The sequence below is a fragment of the Leopardus geoffroyi genome, chromosome D3, assembly GCF_018350155.1.
Source record: "Leopardus geoffroyi isolate Oge1 chromosome D3, O.geoffroyi_Oge1_pat1.0, whole genome shotgun sequence".
NCBI classification, from domain to species: Eukaryota; Metazoa; Chordata; class Mammalia; order Carnivora; family Felidae; genus Leopardus; species Leopardus geoffroyi.
Window position 1 is genome coordinate 30,015,903 of NC_059339.1, and position 18,634 is coordinate 30,034,536.

At 45.0% G+C, this 18,634-nt stretch overlaps 1 protein-coding gene across 4 annotated transcripts in view; it reads left to right on the forward strand.

Moving 5' to 3' along the window:
• LOC123588145 (proline dehydrogenase 1, mitochondrial) overlaps positions 1-18,242 on the forward strand; it is a 74,590-nt gene extending 56,348 nt beyond the window's left edge. Inside the window, exons 16-17 of one of the 4 annotated variants that reach the window (XR_006707729.1) lie at positions 3,390-3,516; positions 15,961-18,242. The gene's annotated coding sequence lies outside the window, so the exon portion shown is untranslated. Of the gene's footprint in view, positions 1-3,389; positions 3,517-5,866; positions 6,613-15,960 lie in introns of those variants that run through there. The other 3 variants (XR_006707726.1, XR_006707727.1, XR_006707728.1) reach the window with 3 other exon arrangements.
• The last annotated feature ends 392 nt before the right edge of the window (positions 18,243-18,634 follow it).

Here is an 18,634-nt window from a genome sequence, read left to right on the forward strand (position 1 = left end):
TATTGACACTCATTCTGGTGCCTGGGTCTTATTCTTGGTTCCCGTTTGTTTGGTCTCCTTGGTGGAATCTGGCCTCTTGTTGTCCCCTCATGCTGTCTTTTGTTTTACTATTTTGTGCTGTGCTGTGTAAAAGTGTTGTGTGTTATAAGAAGAATCTGAGCATAGAGCCACAAACAAGCCCTTGTGAGTCTAGACCCTTTGAGCCAGCCTCACAGAACCGTGACTTTGATGATCTCACCAGACTGGTATCAACCCGGATGAACTGTGCTGAAAGTCACCAATCAAGCCAGCTGAGGTTCTCTCACCACCTTGATTGTTGTGTCCTGAGAGTATTCCCTCTGGTTTCCCACAGGCTGGGGAGTACAGATTGTTGGGTCTGTGTTCAGGCAGTTGGCCAACTGCCACTTTGGGGGCCCAAGGCATGAGGTCCACAAATGTTCTATTTCTAACAAATGTCACCAGCTCTTTTGGGATCCTCTAAACCTAAACCCTCTCCCCTGCCAGAAAAAAAAAATACTGCTTTTCACATATACTTCATTACAATCTTTTAAAAAAATGATTATATAGTTTTGAAAGAGATGGTCAGTGGGGGAGGGGCAGGGAGGAACGGGGCAGAGAGAGAGAATCCCAAGTAAGGTCTGTGCTGTCATCACAGAGCCTGATGTGGTGCTCAAACTCACTTACTGTGAGATCATGATCTGAGCCCAAATCCAGAGTTGGACGCTTAACTGACTGAGCCACCCAGGCACTCCTCATTATAATCTTAATTCTTGTTCCCCACGACTTCACCCATGATGATTTGGATCTCCACGGCCAACTTTGGACTAGCTGATTTGAACAAAATCATTCATTTGAGAAGCATCTTAGAAAAAGGAAGGACCCTAATTGGCAATACCTTTTGGTTGCTATGTTGAGACCTCCAAAGGAAATTCTGAATCAAAAATGGTCTCACTGAAAGATTGTTTGGACAAAACTAATGAACAATTTGACACACCTAAACAAGAATAAAGTAGAAAAACCTCTTTAATAAATCCTCCCCTCCTCATGCCCCAGTTGTGTCCCTGTATCTGCTTCTCCTCTTATGCATCTGGTCTCTCTCCTGCACCTGCTCCCTGTCCCTCCCCTTCTATAGATCCCTCACTTTGCCCTCCAAATTCACCTAAAACACCAAAGTGCCCCTGGCCTCTAAAGATCTGTCCCTCCCATAGCAAGGTGTGAAGGCAACAGCACACCGTGTAAATCTTAAGACTGAAATTCTGTAAGAGCTTATACTTCAAGATGTTTCTAACCCAAAGAGGACCAGCAAATATTCATAGAAGCATTTAGAATTCTTTTAGGTGCATATATGACCCAGGATTAACGGACATATATCAACCAGTACACATATTGGTTGGGCTCTCAGATGATAAATCTTGAACGGAAAAAGCTGATTGGACAGACCTAGAAAGACACCTACAAGACCCTCTTTTCTACCATAAACTAAAGGGTCAAAAAAGGGGTGATGATGGTTATGAAAAAGCCAAATACCAAATACCAATTCAGGTATTTTTAGGAAATATTTTTCATTCTCATTCATGAGTTTAAAAAGGTGCTGTTGTAACAGTAACCCTTTCATCTCATTCTGTCAATGGAGTTACACCTGAAATTGGAGACCTAACTTCATAACATAAATTAAAAGGGAAAAGAACCCCTTTAGCTGAACAACAGTGACCTGGGAGAACATTTGGAAAGGGCTTTACAACAAAAACAAGACAAGGAGAAGTGGTGGCCATGCGGGTGACACAGTTAGGTGGCCCACTCCCTAAACCAACTACCTATGGAGAAGGACATTTGTAGATATTGTCAACAGATTCGGCACTGGGAATTAGATGGTCCCTTGTGCTGAAAGGAAACCAAGACCCAAGAAACATCCCTCCAATCAGATAAGTGAGGGTGTTCCAAGGAAAAGAAGCTTTCACAATCTTGCTACATGCTTAAGCATGCAAGACTTAAATATACATAGACAGGATCGTCTTCATCAATACCTAGCAGATAAGGGTGCTACTATTTGGATGTTAAATGCTGCCATTGCTGCTTATCCTCTTCCTTTGAGTAAACATGCTATGCATGTGATTGGCCTCAAATAACCCAAATATTTTCCTTGTCTCCCTACCCTTAACCACAACCTGAGACCCCTTAGCTGAAAAAATTAACCTCTGCTTCTCTAGGATTCCACCCAGGCAGATTTAATAGGGAGAGACTGCACGTGGAATTGTAATATTGAAGGCACACCACAAGGACAATTTCTTGAGATCCTACACGTCTGTGTATAATCAAGTTGTATCTGCTCTGGATGTACCTTTGCCTCTTCCATGATATGTAAGGCATACCTTAGATAAGGATATTGTTGCTGTACCTGACACTCCATGTGCTAAAAATCCCATTGACATAGGCATAACAATTGGATAAGAACCTATGAAAGTTTAGGTAGAGCCTACCAAACCACTACTTGAACTTCCCCAATATCCCTTCAAGCCAGAAAAAAAAAAAAAAAAAAAAAGGATCAAACTTGCAGTTTAAAGCCTTTTATCTGAAAGTCCTCCTACACCCTCTACTAGTGTTTGTAATATCCCTGTTATGCCAGTAAAGACACCAAATGAATGAGGATACTGATTTGTTCATGATCTCAGGGTCATCAACAAAATTGTTATTTCTTGCTTCCCTGGAGTACCTAACCCAAATACCATCCTGTTGTCAATTCTTCAAAGCTACTTGCTTCAGCATCATGGATCTTTGCTCTGCCTTTTTCAATGTCTCTCTAGACCAGGAAAGTCAATACTTTTTGCTCTTTCCTGGAAAGAACAGTAGCATAGTGGAGGGCCATGGCCCAGGAACTTCGATGCCCCATGTACTTTTCCCATGTGCTCCACCAACACTTAAAAAAAACCTAAGTTTCCCTTGTAATTCAGTTCTCATACAATATGTAAATGATCTCCCACTTTGTCGAGAGAACAAAAAAAAAATCCTATAAAAGGGCTTCCATTTACTTGCTCTCAACCTTAGCAAGAGAGAAATAATTGAGTTTCCAAAGAAATTACATTTTTGCCAGACACAGTTCATTATTTCAGACATAACCTATTTAAAGAGGGGGAAACACTTCCATCCTTCCATTAAGATTAGCAAAAACTCTCAGAAACCTGTGAGCTCCCTTGGTGCAAATACACACAAGCAGTTATGGCTACCCAGTCACTTCCCTTGGGAACACACTGGATAACCCACTATACCTTAGTAGCTGGAAGACCCATGTATCTGCGAACTTCACCACCCAGACGAGACTGCCCTACTGCATACAGACAAGGCAAAAGATTGCAAAGAACTCTTGTACTAATACCCAAGTTTTTCACCAACAGCTTAAGGCTGCCTTCCTTCAACATCTTCCTAGAAGCTTCTTCATGATCTTCAACTGGAGATTTTTCTGTGGGAACAGACATCAGAGCAAAACTGCTCTTACACGTCATTGGAATGGGCCCCAATCAGGTACTGTTTAAATTAAATAAAGCAGTGAAACTCCTGGGATTCACCCTTGGCATCATATTTCACCATGTGTATGTGTATCTGTGTGTGTGTGTGTGTGTAATTATATATGCATATATATTTGTATATTCAGAATTAGAAGGCTATTCAAACTGGGAGACCTCAAACAGGTTTCTTGGAGATCTTCTGTAAGCAGACAGCTGACCCAAGGTTTTCAGAACAGACAAATGGGGATGCCCAGATGACTCAGTTTTGTAAGCGTCCGAGTCTTGTTTTCAGCTCAGGTGATGATCTCACAGGTCTGTGGGTTTGAACCCTACATCAGGTTCTGTGCTGACAGTGCAGAGCCTCCTTGGAATTATCTTTGTTCCTTTCTCTCTGTCCCTCCCATGATCTCTCTCTCTTTCTCAAAATAAATAAATAAACATAAAATATTTTTTAAAATCAGGCAAATGGTGATGGATAGTGAGCAGCTTCCACCCAAGATGTTGGGCAAAACCTCCCATCTAATTCTTTTTCTGTTTTGCATCTGCTTAGTTAAAACAATTCTGCTCATTTTCCATAAATTCTTTGTTGACATCCACCCATCATTACCCCTTTACTCCTTTTCTCTTTCTCTTTTTTAAAAGATTTTCTTTTTTCAGGGCGCCTGGGTGGCTCAGTCGGCTAAGCGTCTGACTTCGGCTCAGGTCATGATCTTGCGGTCCATGAGTTCGAGCCCCACATCGGGCTCTGTGCTGACAGCTCAGAGCCTGGAGTCTGTTTCAAATTCTGTGTCTCCCTCTCTCTCTGACCCTCCCCCGTTCATGCTCTGTCTCTCTCTGTGGGCCCCCAGCCCATTTAAAAAAAAAAATAAAAAAAAAAAGATTTTCTTTTTAAGTAATATCTCCACCCAACATGGGGCTCGAACTTGCAACCCTGAGATCAAGAGTCATGTGTTCTACTGACTGAGTCAGTCAGGCGCCCCTCCTTTTTTCTTACTATAATCCTTATGCTAGTTATAAACATTGTTGGCCAGAAGAGACCCAAACAGTTGCCATTACCCTCAGTCTTCCTGAATGCTGGATATGCCATCCATCATCAGACCCCATGGTAAATACTTCTGGGAAATATGGGTTTCATCAAATGAAATGAATCACCAAGGCTTTAAATTCCAACTCATATATGAGCTCCAAAACGAGGCCACATTTCATTTCTCATATTTTTTAATATTTCAGTTTTTCAATATTTAAATTTTCATTATTATATGTGCACTACTGGAGGAATTAGTTCTTATGAAAAATATTAGGACAATGCTCCCTTTGGTGGAAATTGCATAGAAGTCTATAGGGGCACCTGGGTGGTTCAGTCAGTTAAGGGTCCAAGTCTTGATCTCAGCTCAGACCTTGATCTCAGGGTCATGAGTTTAAGCCCCATGCTGGGTTCCATGATGGGGGTGAAGTCTACTTAAAAACAAACAAACAAAAACATACCTGTAAGAAACCTACCTCTAAAGGGCGTCTGAGTGGTTGAGTCGGTAAAGTGTCAACTTTGGCTCAGGTCATGATCTCATGGTTTGTGAGTTCAAGCCCTGTGTCAGGATCATTGCTGACAGTGTGAAGCCTGCTTCAGATCCTCTGTCCCCCTGTATCTCTGCACTCCCCCACTCTCACGTGCTCTCTTTCCTCAAAAATAAATAAACATTTAAAAAAGAAACCTATCTTGAATTTTTTTTTCAACGTTTATTTTATTTTTTGGGGGGGGACAGAGAGAGACAGAGCATGAACGGGGGAGGGGCAGAGAGAGAGGGAGACACAGAATCGGAAACAGGCTCCAGGCTCTGAGCCATCAGCCCAGAGCCTGACGCGGGGCTCGAACTCACGGACCGCGAGATCGTGACCTGGCTGAAGTCGGACGCTTAACCGACTGCGCCACCCAGGCGCCCCGAAACCTATCTTGAATTTTGGCAAAATTTAGATAATAAAATCTATGCCCTGTTTGGAATACACACCAGTCTCAACCAATTGGCATGAGTAGTAATGGAGAGTCACGTTGCCCTAGATTTCTTCTTGGCTGTCATGGTGGCATCTGTGCCATTGCTAACACTTTTTGTGCTTGGACCAATAAAGTCAGGTAGGCAAAATAGGGTATAAAGTGCTTGAGAAAAAGCTGTTTGGATTCAAGGCTGACCCTCGGGGCTTATGGGATTTGTTCTCTTGGCCTGGGTTAGGCCATTGGAGTTCCTGGTTTTGAAGCACCTAACATGGAGTTTAATTGTTCTAGTTTTTTTGTTTGTTTGTTTCATAGAGGTTATGATTTTAGCCCTAACATGGACTGTTATTTGTTCTTGCTTGTTTGTTTCTTTGTTTCGTAGCAGTCATGTTGCTGGTCCATTGCATTCTATCTGGAGTCTTAAATGCATTTATGTAAAATGATCTCGCATCAGGTGACTGCTGTGATGAGAACAAACTGGTCATGAAGGTCATCCTCCAAGACAGTTAACTATGAAGATGGCTGACAGTGTCTAGCAGCAAAGTATGGGATCTCAGGTTTTCTCTGAATGGGCCAACCTCTAAAAAGTGAGATCATAACCAAAATGGGGGACTGAGAATGGAAGATACAAAAGAACAGTGGCCTGGCCATATATAAAAATAGGACTCTGACATGAGGTCTGCAGCCACCAGCCCAGGAAATCAACCCACTTTCTTCAGTTTTGGCATATTACCTAGAAGTCAGACGTGTAGGTGTCAGACCGCTCTCTCGAGCAAACAGCCCTGGAAGCTAAATAATAACCTCTGTATTGAATTGACTGGCCCCAAATGGCCAAGACTTGATTTGCCACTGCGAGTATCCCTGAATTTTGTCCTCACTTGCAACTTAGGACAAGCCGATAAAACCACAGATGCACCCCTAACAATGATATAGGATGCCCTTCTTCTAGAACACTCACCATAGCTTCCTTATGCCAATAGTCTCCTGCATCACTGAGGCCTTGTATTATTCTGTCTCTACAAAGTTTCTCTAACTTCTGTCCATCTCTGAGTCTGCCCAAAGGCAAGGGATAGTGGCTGACTCCCTTGCTCTAGCAAATTTTGAAGAAATCACCTGTACTTATTATCATTTGTTTCGTCTTTATTTGTATCCACAGCAACACTGAGTAGTGTCAAAAAACACTGAATGGTTCAGGTAGGGAGCTGGGCTAAGTCAAGAGTGCTGGGCCCACCCTGCTGGGGACCCACTGAAGTCTGCTTCTAGCTCAAGTACTCCTTACACTGGTATTTTCCTGATTTGGGTGGTTCTGGAAATGCATAACTTTCCCATTCCCTTCAACTCCCTAGACTTCTCCAGCAAACATCTGGTTCCAGAAGTTCTGTGGTCTTGGTGTTCAGCTTTGGAAACATGGAGACAAAGTTCTGAAACAACCATGTGGAACTGCTGAGTAAGAAAGTTGAGATGGTGTGGGCTAGAGATTTTAAAATTGAATCGAGGCCATCCTAGGTCAGAAAGATTGGAAATTATCAGTATAGATGCTACCTGAAAGAAAAAGAAAGTAGGAAAATATGTCTGGTGGTCCTCAAGTAGTGTCCTGGGGAGGGAGTCTCCAAGATGTGGTTATGGGGAAGGCACTCCCAGAGGAGATAAGGCTCTGTCCCCTGCCACAAAAGGGTCTAGACTCATCAAAAGGATGACGAGTCTGTAGAAACTGGATCTGGGGGATGAAGGAAGGAGCAGGGAAAGTGGATACTCAGAGCCAGAACAGCCCTGTGTTCATTCTCAGCCAAGTCTAGGCTTAGTCCATGCAGCTTAGACACTTCAATCAATAGCCAGTGAGACATAGAAGGCCACAGACAATTTATGAAGCCACCAAAGCACTAGCCCAGGTGGCCACTCTCCCAATTACTTCACAATACCTGCTCATCCAGATCTGGTCAGTTGAAGGGAAGCTAATTCTTAGCAGAGCCATCATGTGACCATTGGTTTGGAATGTCTTGGCTTCTGAGTCAGCTTGGGAGCCAAACAACCCTGCTCAGTGAGGGTGTTCAACTGGTCACCTGGAAGGCACCATGTGAGATGGCTGATTGTGTGAAGATGCCGGGGAAGGATGGCCCACATTGGGCTTCCCCTTATCCTTCAGAGGGGCTTCACTTGGGGGCAATTGCATCGTGTTTTGGGTCGAGGATTGAAACCTAGAGATGGGAGACTGAGTTAGGATCTGGGTTTTTCTCTTGGCTCAGGCACCTCCTCCAAGGCATCAACTGTCTCCTTCACAGAAAATGGGGCAGGAGGATTTGAGGAAGAGACTGAGGGGCCCCTGGTTAGGGGTGCAGGGCATGATTTCAGGTGTTCAGTGATCTCTCTCTCCAGGGAACCAGCTAAATTTCTGTCTTGAACACCCAACTAAACAGTTTAGTGACTTTTGGTGAGTCACTTTTTCTCTCTAAATTTGAATGCCCCCACTGTAAAATACAGATGATAGGCCCTGCTCTGCCGCCTCCCACCTCAACAGGGCTGACACAGAAACCACAGGAGATCACAGATATTCTCTTTGAGCTGTAAGCATCTCTCCATATAAAGGCCAACAGGAAGCTTACATCCTCCCCTGTTGTGGAGCCATCCACAACACCTCTCTGGATTCAACCACTACCAAGTGTCTACCTTATTTAGTGATTGAACACCTAGGGTAGTTATGAAACACCAGCCACTTATTTTTCTGAAGACTTTACTTGTGTTTAATCATTTTGAGCTCACAACTTAATACTAAAAATTAGGCCCTATTAACATTTCAATATCTCAGAACAGAGAAACAAGTCACAGAGGGGTCTGTACAACTTTCTCAGGTACATGGAGCTTCTAAGCAGAGTTTTGACCCAGGCCTTCAGTCATGGACTATGTACTTGCTGTGCTTCTATAATGCCTCAGGGAAATAAAGCTATTTGCTCACAAAACCTGTCTGTTGGGTGTTCGAAGTGTACACCCAGTTGCAAGATCTCTAGAAGTCCAACTTGGCTTCACAAGGCTCTGCTGGTCAGCTGGCAAATAATGGAATCAAAAGATTGATTGTGAATACATTATCACTAATTTCCCTATGGACTTCTACAGCAAGGTGTCAGCAGTTCTCTCTATTGCAATGCATTTCCCAGGATCTTGTTTCAAGGATGAAGAAGAAGAAATGTTCCCCTGAGGTCAAGAATATCAACTGGCACCAGGCAGTGCTTCAGAAAACTCCACATCTGGCAAACAACAGGGGGTACTCTATAAATGACCCCATTGAGGTATTGTGGAAATTCACTCATTAAGTTCATTCAAGAAGAAGGATTCTACTTTAGTCAGTGGCCCATATTTAATAGAAAACCATAAAAATTTAAACCATATTCTTCTGTATGCAAAGGGGGATGATCAAGGCAATCAGTTGTGCTGTAACTGTATAGAAGTCAAGATACATTTCTAACTCAAGATTGGGCACACGTTTTACACTAAACAACATCTCTAGCTGATTTGTGAACATTGGCTCTAATAGATCTCTCCCTAAAACAGTGTTTACAGATTTTTAAGAACCTTAATAGGCATTATTTAGAATAGGAGGTTTAGATGAATGTAAGAGTTGAACAGATAATGTAGAAAGTTCCCATATTCTACCCCTCCAGTTTCCCCAACTGATAACATCTAACACGAGTGTAGTACCTTTGGTATAACTAGCAAAAATCATAATGGCACATTTTCATTAAATTAAAGTCCGCGGCTTCCATTGAAATTCACTCTTTGTGCTTTGACATTCTATAAATTTTCACAAATGCATAATGTCGTGCATCACCGTGACAATATTCTACAGAAATCCATACACCAGTGTCCCTAACTGCGCTATCCAGGGGAGCAGCCACTGATCAGATGTGCCTGCTTATGCTTAAGTTAATTAAAGTAAATGAAGTTAAACATTCAAGCAGTTGAATATCCCTGCTGCTTTGGAGACTGAGGAATGGGGTATGAAATCCGAGAGAAGGAGGAAATATATGTGAAGGTTTGTTTTGTTTTGTTTTTCATGTGTCAGCATCATAACAGTAGGAGATACTATGTGTATGGGCTTCAAGTGTGTTTTGCTCTTCAAGATTATCTTTCCCCCAAGACCAGCTCTTTTCTGCTTCTCCACCGAGCATCAAAGCCTCAATTACATTTGGTTTGCACATTTTGCAAACTGAACAGGGAAGTTACTACATTGGGTTTGGTATGACCTGTGACAGAAGAAGTCTGGGGAGACACACTGTCACACACTTGAACTGGAGACCAGTGCTACCATGTGAGCCGGAGGCTGGGGATGTGAGGACCCTCTCTCTGCACCTTCAGGTCTCAGACCAGCACCTGCATGGGACACCCTCAGCCTTGCCCCTGGGTGAAAGGATGCTCCCGGAGTGGGCATCACAGAAAATGTACCCTCTCAGGCCTCCTGCAGAAGTGAGGTGGGAGGTGCACCCTGGAGCACATTTCTCTCAGGATCAGAATAAATCCTGCACATGTGAGTCCATGTGAGAGAGGACTGTGTGCAGCTGCCCTGAGACCCTCCCTGGTTGGCGGGAATTCTAGAAGCCTGTGTGACGGCTGCTGGGCTGGCCACACACACTGGCTCTAACGGCCCCACTGAGCTCTCCCCTGGGACTGACCAGGCCCAGAGACTCCGAGCAGCAGACAGGAGTCCCTGCCCCTGTCACAACCTGCTGCTCCAGCCACATGGTCCTGGCCCATCCTGTGACCTCCGTTCAGGCCTGCCCGGGGTCTCCCCCCAGTCTTTCCAGAGCTCAGGCAAAGGCTGGCAGGTACAGTGTTCATGTGGCTTTACCTACTATAGAACCCCTATCACACTGCTTGTGGATTAGGGGAATTTGGACCAAGTACTTTTAATTTCATGTTTATCCTCTTAGGGGCTAGGAAAGGTACAGGGTTGTTCTGAGGATTAAGTATCTCCAAGTACCTAAGGTCACCCCAGGCACAGGACACACACTCTGTGTGTGGCAGTGGTTGCCATTCCCTCTGACAGGGCCCAGCACTACCCCAGGCCTGTGGCAGGTATCCTAGGGGGGTTGGCTGCATTGGTTACTTGATTAACTGATTGGTTAGGGAGGCTGGCTGTATATTGGTGATCATTCCCCCCCTCCACCCATATGACACAACAGTCTGGTCAGTGGAGGTGACAGGAGAAGGGAAAGGACACTGATCACGGGAGATAGAAGGGAAGCAGCAGGTTGTGAGTACTGAGGAAGGCAACGTCACGCACAGAAATGCATGGAGACAGCGGCTGCCTTCTAAGAAGGACAAGATGACACCAGCGTTCATTCCAGGCCACAATTATGGAATGTGAGGGCTGGAAAAGTACATTGGAGATCAGAGACCCAGTCCCTCATCGTGGCCCCAGGGAGGAGTGCAGAGCTGAGGTCAGAATGGGGCCTGAGATCAGCCCTTATCCTGCTAGGAACAGTGAGTATGAGTTCTCACTGTCCCCTGTCCTTTCCCAAGGCCACCCCTTCCGGGCCACAGCTGCCATGGTCCATGCCAAAGATTAATTGCAGATTATGAAGACTCAGAAAAAGGGAGCAAAATCCTGCACCTAATTTCTTTCCTCTGTCATGTCCTTCACTTTCTTGCATTCCCATCCTTAAGCTCCTTCTTCTGTGGCTCTTCACCACTCCCTCTTTGAACGATTCTCATCCTGAAGAACCTGGTCCTGTCCAGGCACAGGACATCCTCACATCTCCAGTGTCTATAAGATCTCCCGCCACCCTCTCACCCGCTTTCCGAGCAGTGCCTTGGGTCCAGACCTGAGTCTGCACTCCTGGATCCTGCTCAGTCACCCTGAGTGGTGGACTGGGAGCAGGGTGGGGGCGGAGGATGGATGGGCCCACCTGCCTGAGAGGCTCCCCCAGAAGACTGGGGGTTCCAGGAACCGCGCAATTGGTGCTCTCCTGCCCCGGGAAAGGGCATGGTGCTCTGGACAGGCTCGATCCTTCTCTTCCCACCAGCTGGAAGGGGTCAGAAAGTCTCTTCCCCCAGGCTCAAGAGGGGGATGGGTGAAGAAGGTGAGAGGCGATAAAGGGGAAGAATAAGAGGAAATGTGGAATGTGGAGAGGGCGGGAGCAAAAGCAGAAGGCAAATAAGGGCCCACATCTCCGTGGCTTCCCTGACTTTCTCTTGGCCCTTTGGGAAAGGCAACCAAAGGGAAGGGAGCCCCGTGGTGGCCATATTGCACGTGATTGTGCAAGGGAGAGACAGGAGGGTGGTAACAACCAGCGCAGGAAAGGGGAGGGATGCCCTGAGCACGTCTCTCCTGGAAACGGATACCTGCTCCATATTTCCAGGGGTGCATGGCCCTGACTCTGCCCAAGTCAGGCCTCCTGGGAAAAGTGAAGGCAGAGGCCCTGCGCTCCCTGGCATGCAAGCAGGGCGGCTCCCCAGGTCCAGATCTGCAGACCCGTGACCACACAGCAGCCTGGGCATCAAGTAGGGGCCACCGCAGCCTCCAGCCCAGGCTGGGAGTAGCCCAAGCCCTTGGGGTCTGTCAGCTTCTGCGGAGCCCAGTGGACAGCCTGGATCACCTCAAACTGGGGTTCTATAATTTTTTGTTCAAATATATATATATATATATGTAAAAATCAACACACACACACACATGGAAATGAAGGGAAATTCAGTGCAGTGTCCATTAGGGAATTTGTAAGGAGTTGAATTGCAAATTGCTTATGTTTCTTTTATTTTCCAATTTTTTAAGTTAATTCAAATATAACTGGTTTAATTCCATTTGTGTTATTTTTATTTTTATTTTTTTAAGGTTTCATTACATCTTAGACAGTAGTGTCTTCTGTAGCCTTTTCGCACTGAAACACATTAAGCCATAAAGATTATTATTTTTTAACTACCTCATCATAAGCTTCTTTAAATGGAAAGGCACATGTCAGGCATTTGGATGTAATGGGGAGAAAAGATACTGAGGAAGAAAAGGGAAGCCCTCTAAGTGTCACTTCGATGGTGCAGGTGTCATGCTAGGCCCTATCACAGGTGGATGAGGGGACATCATCACCTCTCCCCCTCCAGCCCTGTGTCATCAGACCTCCTGCTCCTCACAGGCCAGGGGTGGGACTTGGGATTTTCCTCCTGCAGTCCGGAGCCTCCCCTTTCTTCTGCTCCAATACTCTGTTCAAGGGACCAGATGCTTGAGGGCAGCACAGCCACATGCCCAGGTTAAATCTCTCCTGGAGGACACAACACTGTCAGCCAACGACAATCCCCTTAGCCAAGAACCCCAAACAGGCCCCTGGCGGTGTCTGGGCCCAAGGTCACCTTCCAAGACTGGAGGAATCTTTGGGGTCCCACACACCCACCCCAAGCACCCCTTCTCCCTCCACCTCTGTGCTTCTGCAGGGAATAGGGTACCCATGTTTGCTGCTGCTTTGACACCTGTGAAGGAAGCACTAAGCAAGTGTCAGCTGGGGTCTCAGAGCACCTAAGTGTCTAGAAGCTTAAAAAGAAGACAGGAGGTCATGGACGAAGGGCTACCCGCTAACTCAGTGCCAGCCTCTGAGCATGTGAATTGTATAGATTCTGCCTTAGTTGCAGAGATATGTTTTATAGTTAATTCTTGAGGATTTTACATCAAGAAAAATGTATCTTTTGCCTGCTTTATCTTGAAGTCATTTTTATGTAAAATAAAACACACAAAAGCACATGATGCATAGGTAGCAGAAGCTGAATTACCGTGGGCACCACACTCTGTAGCGGTGATTTTCCCTCTGTGAAAGACAAATGCTTCTCTCTCTTTTTTTAAAATAGATTTTTAGTTTTTTTTTTTATTTTTTCTTTTCTTTATATTAAATATAATTTATTGTCAAAATGCTTTCCATACAACACCCAGTGCTCATCCCAACAGGTGCCCTCCTCCCTGCCCATCACCCACTTTCCCCTCTCCCCCACCCCCCCCCCATCCACCCTCAGTTTGTTCTCAGTATTTAAGAGTCTCTTATGGTTTGCCTTCCTCCCTCTCTGTAACTTTTTCCCCCCCTTCCACTCCCCCCATGGTTCTCTATTAAGTTTATCAGTATCCACATATGAGTGAAAACATATGGTATCTGTCTTTCTCTGCCTGACTTATTTCACTCAACATAATACCCTCCAGTTCCATCCACGTTGCTACAAATGGCTAGATTTCATTCTTTCTCATTGCCAAGTAAGGGGATTCAGACAAATGCTTCTGAGAAGCGTCTTCCAGCTTCTTTGCCCTGCCCCCATGCCTGCACAGTGGAAATTGGATCCTCCCAGCTCTCCAGTTTGTTCCACTACCTTCCCAGGGTGCCACCACACTCTTTTGTGCCCTAATTATGTATAATCATCATGCTTGGGAAATACATGGTAACTGATTTCATTCCTTAACCTAATAAGTTAGCAATTATTTTTATCTCCTTCTACAGGAGGCTGCCAGGGTGCTAGAGCCATTCTGTATGTGGAACTAGGATTCGCAGCAGATATGTTTATAAGAAACCATAAAGCTGTACTTAAGATGTGTGCACTATACATACAATAGATAAAGCAGCCATTAAAAAAAAGGCAATATAAGAAATAAATTTTCACATGAAGCACACTTCAAGCCCAGGTGGCTTCCTTTAATTTCAAACAAACATTGAAGATGGAAATGCCTGTCTCTTCCAGAGAAATTTCCATCCAGACACAGAAATACACACACTTCCAGAGAACAGATACAGAGGGAATATGCCCACATTGCTTTCATTGGATCAGAAGAAAATTGATGCCACCCCAGCAGTAGGCATGACAGGAAAGGGGGGCACACAGGTCAACTCTCCTGGATGTAGATGTCAAAATCCAAAACCATACAGCATAAATCTGGAGATTTGGGAAGCAAATTGAGATCTCACAGTGGGGTTCCAATGGATGGATGTGGACAGGGTCAGTGGCACTTTGCGTGTTGCCCCAGGGGTGGTGAGAAGGGACAGTGCCATCGGGTTGGTGGAAAAAATATTTGATGACAGAGGGAAGGAGAATCTGAGTGACTCTCAGGGAGAGCCTTGGGGTGGGTGTCACAGGCTGTGGCTATGGAGGGGACCCTTTAAGAGGACATGGGACTCTGTCCCCTTCCACTGCCAGGGCCAGAGAAGGACAAGGGGTCTGGAGAGATTTTGTCACATAGGGAAGTAAGAAAGTTGCACACTCAGAGCCAGTGCAGCCCCTGCCCTCCCTCAGCCAGGCTGCTCTGACAGTTGCTCACATTAGTGGTCAGCAGGCAGTGGGGGACATGCCAGCTTCATCCATTAAAGCACCAAACACCAGCCCAGCAAGTCATGCCCTCATTAAACAGTGCTGTTCATCCAGGGTTGGTTGTTGAAGACCAAGCTCATTCACTAGAGAGCTGTCATGTGGGTAGTGGGCTTGGAAATGCCCACGTTCTGAGCTGCATGGGGGCATGTAGACCACTAGTCAGATGCCCAGGAGCTCACATTGGACAGCTGATGTGTGAAGATGCTGCAGGAGGAGAGTCATAGAGGGGACACCCTGACCCTTCAAGGGACTTCCTTTTCGGAAAGCGACGTTGCTTTTGGGTCAGGGATCGAAACCTATGGGTGGAGGCTGAGGCAGGCATGTGCTCCCTTTGGAATTTCACGGCAGGAGAGTTTGGGGATCAGAGGGAAAACAGGAGCTAGAGAACTCTGGGGGCTCCGGGATCTCTGTCCCTAGAAACCAACTACATTCCTGTCCCAGACTGTCCTGTCATCAGCTTCTTCACTCTAGTTGCTTAAAATCTCTGAATTTCAGTGTCATGAACTACAAAATATGGGTTAATGCCCTGCCCTGTGCATTCCATGGAGTCTGATGGGGATCACAGGAGATGATGGCAGATATTCTCCATGATCAGGAAAGCCTCATGCCCACATTAAGGCGGAAAGGTTACCTTCCACCCACCCTTGCCCTGTGGCCATCCAGGTTTCCTCTCTGCAGGCAACCACTCCTACATTGCTTGCTTGTTCTTCCAGGCATGTAATATCGGGTCACATATGGAGCACTTAGGAGGTCCCAATAATTTTCCTTAGGCATTATTTGGATTTTCTTATAGTAAGCTTTATAATACTAGTAAGTAGGTCCCATATCACAGAACAGGGAACTGAGGTCAGAGGGGTTAGGTAACTTTCCCAAGTATGTGTGGTTTCTAGTATGATCTGATACAGGTTATCAGGCACCAGCTCCCAGGCTCTCTGTCACTGTCCTCTGTATTGTCCTTTCTACATGGTCTCATCTAATGTCAGGTCCCTAGGCACAAGTCTGCTGGGGGTGGTAAGTGCATACCACATCGCAATACCCCTCTTCTAAGCCCAGCTCAGACTCAGCTGGCTCCCCAGACACTGGTGAACAAGGAGAATGGGAGTGTGACCTAGGGATGCATGAATATTCCAGGTGCATATTAACAGTTCTCTCCCTTTTTAGTGTATTTTCTAGGATCATGGCTCAGATTACAAAAAGAGAGGATCCTAAGTGATTCAAACACAGGACTCACAAGAAAGGCATCTGTGCTCAAGACAATCTACTGGCTTTCCCCAGCAGTGCTTCAGCAGCATCAAGATGGACATCTTTCCAAACAACAGGGTCGAGCCACAAATAACACCCCAATGAATGACTACTCCATTGAAGAAGGTAGTGTGGGTATAAAATCAGTAAGTAGATTCAAGAGGAGTAAGGGTAGTTTGTACAGTGGAGACTGGATGTTGGTGAGGATGAAAGGAGCAGGGAAGGTGTACACTCAGAGGCAGGGAGCCCCTGCCCGGTCCTAGCCATGCCTTTATCCAGGCTGCTCAGATGGTGGGTCAGATTGTTCATCAGGGAGACACCGGGGCCTCTAGACTTCATCTTCCAGAGCACCAACCTAGCAGACCCCTTTCCTAACTACAATCAACTGCTCATCACCCAGGTTTGGTCAGTTGAAGATGACGCTAATTCACTGGGCAACTGTCCTGTGGACAGTTGGTTTGGAATGTTCTGGGTTCTGAGACATTTGGGAGTCAAACAGACCAGTGGTCATTCAGGGTGGTCACCTGGCCACCAGCAAGGCAGCTAGTAGCATCAAGTACTGGGGGGCACGGGATGGGGAGATGGGGATGTGTTTTTCATTCTCACACCTCCCCAGGCCCCATCCATCAGGGGGAAAAGGCATTGTTTTCTGGGTCAGGGATTGAAATAGAGAGGCAGGAGTTGGGTTGGGTTTTGGGCCATTCTCTTGGGCCAGCACCTCCTTAGGGAGCCAGCTGTCTCCCTGCAGCAACCTTGCGGCCAAAGGATGTGGGCCAGGGAGTGAGGAAAGGGCTTGGTTTCAGTATGCAGGGCATGATCTCCTATCCAGGTGATCAGAGATCTCTGTCCTCAGGGAATTGTCTGTATCCCCTGCCTCTGAACCATAAGTCATCAGTGCTGTGATTCTGAGTGAGCCACTTAATCTCTCTAAATGTCGATGCCCTGAACCATAAAATATAGGTCCCAGCCCCTTCTCTGCCCACCCCACAGTCCATTCATGAGCAGCACCAGAATTAACAGGTTTTCTTCACTATTAGAAGTGTAATATTGAAGTCTCCTAGTTTTATTGTTGAGAGATCAGTTTCTCCTTTTAATTGTCAGTTCCATGTACTTTGGCACTCTCCTGTTGAGTGCAAAATGTTTACAATGATCTCTTTGAAGGATGGACACTTTGTCACTGTACCATGTCCTTCTTTGTCTCTAGAAAAAAACTGTCATAAAGCTTATTTGTCTTCACAAAGCCAGTCTAGTTCTCTTGATTACTATTTGCTTGGTATATATTTTCCATCCTTTTTACTTTCAATGCCTTTGTGTCTTAGGTTTAAAGCATGACTCTCCTGTAGATGGCATAGAGAGAGATTGTTGTTTTCTACCCATTCTGTCAATATCTGCCTCTTAATTGGATGTAAACTCCATGTGCCCTTAAGTACTCATCAGGTAGCATCGAAATCTATTGTTTTTTCATTATTTCTGTATATGTTATATCTTCTTGTTTTAATATTCCTCCATTCCTGCTTTCTTCTGTGTTATTTTCTAGTGTACCAACTAAATTCCCATGTTGTTTCTTTTACTATATATTCAGGGAGTACTTAGTAGTTTCACTGGAGATTACAACTAATGTCTTAATTTCCAACATTCTAATTGGATTCATACCAGATTAATTTCAATGGCATACAGACATTTGACCCCTTTAAAATTTTTTTTCACTTGCTTATTTTAGAGGGAGAGAGAGCATGAGGGGGGGAGTGGAGCAGAGAGAGAGAGAGAGAGAGAGAGAGAGTCTCAAGCAGGTTCTGCACTGATTGTGGACTCTGGGCTTGATCCCCTGACGCTGAGATCATGACTTGAGCTGAAATCAAGAGCCAGACGCTCATCTGTCTGAACACCCAGGCACCCCTAGAGACTTGACTCTTAATATATCTAATTGATGTCCTCTCTTTTTGCCATTATTTTCACTCAAATTACCTCTTTATACAGTCTGTGCTCATTAACATATATATTTACATTTTCTGTATTTATAATATATGCAATTTATATATATGTATAATATTAACTTCATAGTTTTAAATTAGAAGAAAGTCTATTGTTTATATACTTAGGCTATATATAGTTTATGTGCTTATACACTTATACATTTGTACTTTTTTATATTTACCTATGTAACTATTTCTTCATGTAGAAATAAATGCCTTTGCATTTTAGATGGAAGGACTCAGGATTTCTTTTTTTTGTAAGTTTATTATTTATTTTGAGAAAGAGATAACACATTAGCAGGGGAGGGGCAAAGAGAGAGAAAGAATCCTAAGCAGGCTCCACACTATCAATGTGGAGCCCGATACAGGGCTTGAACTCACAAACCATGAGATTGTGACCTAAGCCAAAATCAAGAGTCAGATATGAAATGGAATGATCCACCCAGGTGCCCCAGGACTTAGGGTTTCTTGTAGGGCTGGTGATAGCAATGGATTCTCTCAGATTTTGTTTACCTGGGAATGTCTTAATGTCTTCTTCCATCGCTGAAGGACATCCTGGATAGATACAGAATTCTTGTGCACAGGGTTGTCTTTTAGCACTTTCAGTAGATATCCCACTG